This window comes from Elephantulus edwardii, unplaced genomic scaffold (genome assembly GCF_000299155.1).
Source record: "Elephantulus edwardii isolate Elephantulus edwardi_28Jun2011 unplaced genomic scaffold, EleEdw1.0 scaffold00310, whole genome shotgun sequence".
Taxonomy (NCBI): domain Eukaryota; kingdom Metazoa; phylum Chordata; class Mammalia; order Macroscelidea; family Macroscelididae; genus Elephantulus; species Elephantulus edwardii.
Genome location: NW_006400060.1, coordinates 2,070,653 through 2,076,652, shown reverse-complemented (window position 1 = coordinate 2,076,652; position 6,000 = coordinate 2,070,653).

The following is a 6,000-nucleotide window of genomic DNA, read 5'->3' as shown; positions in this document are numbered from 1 at the left end:
TAGAGCTGTTGTACATAGGGTTGCTATGAGTCACAAGCGACTCGATGGCACATAACAACAATAACAACAACAACATATTTATCAGAGTAATTTAGAATCCAACTCTGATAATGTGATGTAAAATGTAAAGATCTACATATAAGCATTGCAACAGTATCATACCAACTAAAACACCAAATAAACCATGAACAGTGAAAAAAAATTAAAAAGATCAAAGTTTGAAATTAAACACTCTGAGCAAATTATTCAGAGTCTAGCCAATCAGTAGCTCCCTATAGCACTATAGCATAGCTTGTTTTATTTTGCCGGTGACAGAATAAATAACATCAGATACTTTACATGCATGCATTTATGGTTTTGAGAAAACACCATGAGAGTCCATGGTCCCTTTAGTATGGGATATTTAAACAATTGTAAAGACAAACTGGGAAATTTTCCTCAGAACTCTGAGAAATTTATAGGGGAGTTTTAGAATAATACTATTTTTTTTAATTAAAAGATTTACGAGTTTTATTGTTTTCCTGTTATTCTTCTGATGGTAAGCACAGAAGTATTAGAGCTGCTAGACACCAGGCCAATAATTTGCATGCTACTGACCCACATGTAGCAGACGGAACTCAGGCAGTCTCCAAAATAAACCTACTTTGAAACTATCAATTAGTAGGAAGAGCTATAGCTAACAGGAGCAGCTAGAGATTGTGTGCAGACGTATCTCATAGAGAAAATAAGAAATATTTATGTGAAGTCTGTAAACTATTTTAAGTTTGTAAAAACACAAGAGAAGAGAACCTCACAGTTATTAGGAATAGGCTAGGGGAAGCAATCCAGACATTTACTAACTCAGACCCTGAGCCTCATGAGAGAAGGATAGTAATGATTTCACATTTGTCAGTCAGTTGAACTCCCCTCTCCCCACCTCCTACAGGCCTGTGAGGGCTTGGTAGAAGCCCAGTCAGCTTGAGACTGGAGTAATAGTCTTGACAGTTTGACTAACTGATAGACGGGGATACCCAGTGAAACAGTTGAGGCCCCTTTCGAGATGTTAGAAATTAACAGGTAACCTGTTATGAGTAGTTTTACTGAGGAAACCTCTGCTTTCTCCTTCAGTGCTATCTACGGGACAACATTCATCTACAGCCCAAGTTACTCCTTTGGAGTGCCTCTTAGAAAAAAGGCAGAAATTCCAACTCCAATTGGACTCCCTAAAGAAGAAGTTAATTTTCTTTTCCAATGTGTTATGGCCAACCTACACTTTGACACTTTGGGGGACTCTAAAAGGTGGCCAGTGAGGGGTGGTCTTACCTATAACACCATATTTTTTTTAAATTGAGATTTTAATGAAAAATTTATAGAGAACTTGGATTTCTATTCATTCATTGTTGCACATTTTCCTCCCTGCCAAACCTCACCCCCAGTTAGCTTTTCTCTTTGAAAAAACAATTCTTTCATTGTTGTACAACAACCACCCCCTGCCCCCCCCCCAGTCCACTTTACTATGCAGCTCTTATTCTGAACTGTTGTCATGCAAATAATACCTAATCATACATTCCTTTTAAGCAGTTCTTTTCCTCATCTGTTTCAGTACAGTGTACATTATTTATCCCCTTTTGTTTTGCAGGAGACAGGGAAAGTGGAGTGAAACATCTTATGTTCAGGCATTTATGTTTTTAAGAGATCAAATCTCTTTATGCCCAAAATATGGACTTAAGCTAGATCTAAACCCAGTCTACGAATGAGAGACACTACTCTAGAAGTAGAACCTCCTTTGCAGAGCTTGAAATTGACTCTGAGCAAAGAGACATCTTTAAATAAAGCGACTCCCTCAACTGAGGTGACATCACCACCAAAAACTACTCCTAGCCCACCCACCCCCAAATCTATCCTTCCTTGTTTCCTCTTCAAGAAGTGGAACGAAATAATGGGCTAATTATGCAGATGCATGTTCCCTTCTCCATGAGTGATTTGTAAAACTGCAAGGAGAAATTGGCATCTTTTCTACTGGCCCAGGAAAATTTACTGATGAATTCCAGAAAATTATTTCTATCTTTGATATGACATGGAGGGACCTAATGGTTCTCTTTTCCTTCTGTTGTTTTCCTGATAAATAATGAAGAATACTGGCAGCAGCGAGGCATAGGGCACACAGGTTCCACGCCAATAACCTTCAACTAGTAGATGGGGCAGCTGCAATCCCAGGCCAAAATCCTGACTGGAATTACCAGCCAAGCCAAACCAGGAAATCAATGATGAACCGCTTAGGACTACATGCAGGCTTGCTTGATTGAAGAGATGAAGGAAATTCCGATTAAACCAGTTAATTACTCAAAAATGACAGAAATTACTCAGGACAAAGAAGAAAATCTGGCAGCCTTTAGGGGGAAACTTCTTGAAACCATGAAAAAGTTAACTTAGATCCTGAAAGCACAGACGGCAGAGTAGTTTTAAATATTCATTTTATAAATCAAGCAGCCCCTGATATTAGAAAGAAGCTTCAACGCAAGACAATGGGGCCTCAAAGTGATCCCAACGAACTTTTAACACAGGCAGTCATCGTCTTTAGCAACAGGGATCTAGAGGGAGAGAGAAAAGACTAAAGGCCAAAATTATTGGGGCAGCCATTGCAGCCAATTTAGGGCCTGTGTCAGGGAAAGGAAGTCTTACTAATAAACAGTCAATGCCACCCAAAGGTAATAGAGAGAATCAGAGTTGCTGCCATTGTGGAATTTTATAATATTATACTTTTAATCCCAATTATTTTATACACTGATGAAAAGGGTAAATTTGCCATTGGAGTCCAAGTCCAATTGATTGGTCCTGAGCCACACCCTGTGGCTTATCTTTCAAAAACACTAGACTCCCTGGGTGCAGGCTGGTTTTATTGCTTAAGAGTTGTGGCCAGTGCAGCTGAGGAGGCCTAGAAAATTGTTATATCTCAGAAACTCATTGTGTGAGTCTCTCACACTTTGAAACATTTACTTTTGGATCCTGGGGAAAGATGGCTATCTAATAGTAGAAGCTAAAATATCAATTAATACATTTCGAAATTCAACCTCATTATTACTTATTGAGATGCTATCTCCCACCATTGTCCATCAATGTGGAGAAGGCATCCTACATCTCTACGCTGGTAGGAAAGACCTCAAGGATACTCATACAACCCAGAGGTGGTATGGTATACTGATGGTAGCAGCTTTTTTGTAGATGGTGTTTGCTGTGCAGGTTATACAATTGTCTCAGATACAGAAGTTATTGAGAGTGGTTCTTTATTGCCTGGGACTTCTGTACAAAAAGCTGAGTTGATAGCCCTCACTAGGGCTTTGGAACTAGCCAAAGGCAAGGGAGCCCAGTTAGTAACTGACAGCAAATATGCATTCTTAACAGTGCAGGCCCATGGACAGATCTGGAAAGAAAGAGGATTGCTTACTGCCAAGAATTCTCCCATCAAATACGGGGAAGAAATTCAAAGGCTCTTAGTAGCAGTTTCAGGGTCCTGTGAGCTTTCTGTTATACACTGTAGATGACATCAAAAAGAGTGGGCCACATGCAGTGGGTAATGCTAAAGCTGACTGGGAAGCTAAATTAGCTGCCTGGAGGGAAGCAGGAATTGAACATAGAGGTAGGTGTTAACATTATTTCCTCATACCCTCCCGGTAGACTTAGTGGAGAAGTCCCCTTATGAACCTAATGAAGAAGAATAGGCACAAGAAAGTAGATTCATAAAGGACAACCTAGGCTGCTGGAAGCATGGAGAGAAACCCTTCATACCTTCTTAGCTTGCATGGAAATTTTTGATGAGTATTCATCAAGCATTTCATACAGGAAAGCATGCCCTTGTCCCGTTTGTAAAAATAATAGTTGTCATCAGAAAGCTAGATAAACTATCAGTCAGAATGTCTGCTGCTTGCCACTCCAATTCACAACTCTCAGGGTAAAGGAAAGCCCCCCAAAGATGTTAGAACCTGCTCTCACTTTGGACAAGACTAGCAAATAGATTTCCCTTCCATGCCACCATGTAAAAAGCATAAATTCCTTCTGGTATGAATGGAGGATACTTTTTTGGCATGGATCAAAGCCTTTCGTACATAAACTAAGAAAACGTCAGAAGTAGCCAAGGTGTTGTTGAAAGAAATCATTCCCAGATTTTTGTTACCTAAGAGCCTTAAACGATTAGAACAACAAATCAGCAGAGAACTGCTGGAAGTCCAGGCTGGGTTTAGAAGGGGTGGTGGTACTAGGGATATTGTTGCTGATGTTAGATAGATCTTGGCTGAAAGCAGAGAATACCAGAAGAATGTCTATCTGTGTTTCATTGATTATGCAAAGGCATTTGACTGTGTGATCCATAACAAACTGTGGCTGACTCTGAGAAGAATGGGAATCCAAGAACATTTAATCGTGCTAATGCGAAACCTATACTTGGACCAAGAGGCAGTCGTCAGAACAGAGCAGGGTAACACTGCATGGTTCAAAATTGGGAAGGGTGTATGCCAGGGATGCATCCTGTCTCCATACCTTTTCAATATGTATGCAGAGCAGATTATCCGAGAGGCTAGGCTCTATGAGGAGAATTGTGGCATCAGGATTGGTGGAAGATCTATTAACAATCTGCGTTATGCAGATGACACAACCCTGCTTGCTGAAAATGAGGAGGACCTCATGCACTTGCTGCGAAGGGTCAAGGACTGCAGCCTTCAGTATGGACTGAGGCTCAATGTCAAGAAGACAAAGATTCTCACCACTGGACCAATTGGCAGCATCAGGATGGATGGCGAAGAGATTGAGATTGTTCACAGCTTCAGTTTGCTCAGCTCCACAGTCAACACTCTTGGCACCAGCACTCAAGAAATCAAAAAGCGTATCGTGATGGGAAAGTCGGCTGTTAGGGACCTCTCTAAAGTACTCAGGAGCAACGGTGTCTCTCTGGAGACTAAGGTCTGCCTGATACAGGCCATGGTCTTTGCAATCACTTGTAATGCATCAGAGAGTTGGACAATGACTAAAGAGGACAGAAGGAGAGTGGATGCTTTTGAGCTGTAGTGCTGGAGAAGAGTATTGAATGTACCATGGACTGCCAAGAAAACAAACAGATTCATCGTAGAGAGGATTAAACCAAGCTACTCTTTGGAGGCAAGGATTCTGGGGCTTCGTCTGACATACTTTGGACATGTTGCCAGGAGGGACGGGTCCTTGGAGAGGGACATCATGCTGGGTAGAGGGAAAGCGCAGGAGGGGAAGACCCTCTATGAGATGGATTGATTCGGTGACTGGGGTAATCGGGATGGGAGTGTCAGAGGCGGTGCGGTTGGCACAGGATAGAGCAGGGTTTAGGGCTGTTGTGCATAGGGTCGCTATGAGTCGCAAAGGACTGGACAGCACATAACAACAACACAAGCCACCAAGGCTCCCTGGGGGAGTTTGCGGAGGGGGGGGGCGGGGGGGGCTCTATAGTAGTTAACATCTCAGCTCACCACACCTGACTGGCATTTTAGCTGTGTGCTAGCCTTAGGCACAAAGAGTTCCCTTCCATCCCTTCCTGCAGTTTAAACTGTGTGGTGTCTCAGAAAGGAAGCAAGAATCCCTCTCAGCTCAAAAGAAAAGCTCCTTATCGTTTCCCTCAGAATGATGTTCTCTCTCATCCTCCGTGGCGCTCATTTGAACAGAATGGCGCAAATAGACTCTGGGAGGGTGAGGGAAGGCCCGAGGCGTGCCCTTCCAAATTCTGGTGGTTATGACCCAAGTCTGCTTTCTCTGAACTGAGCCAGATACTGGGCCTACCCTCCTCTTCCCCTCCCTCACGGCCATCCGCCATTGCTAATGCTGGCCACGCCTTCCTCCCCCCCGCCCCCGGGCGGGGCCGCTTTGGCCGCCATTTTCCCTTCAGCAACTTCCCACCCCGTCCCCAGACAGGAAATAGACTCCGGGCGCGTCAGGGGTCATTTGAGGAGCTCAGGAAGGCATGAGGGGTAGCGAGAGGGTTAGATTCTTGCCAAACAATCTTCT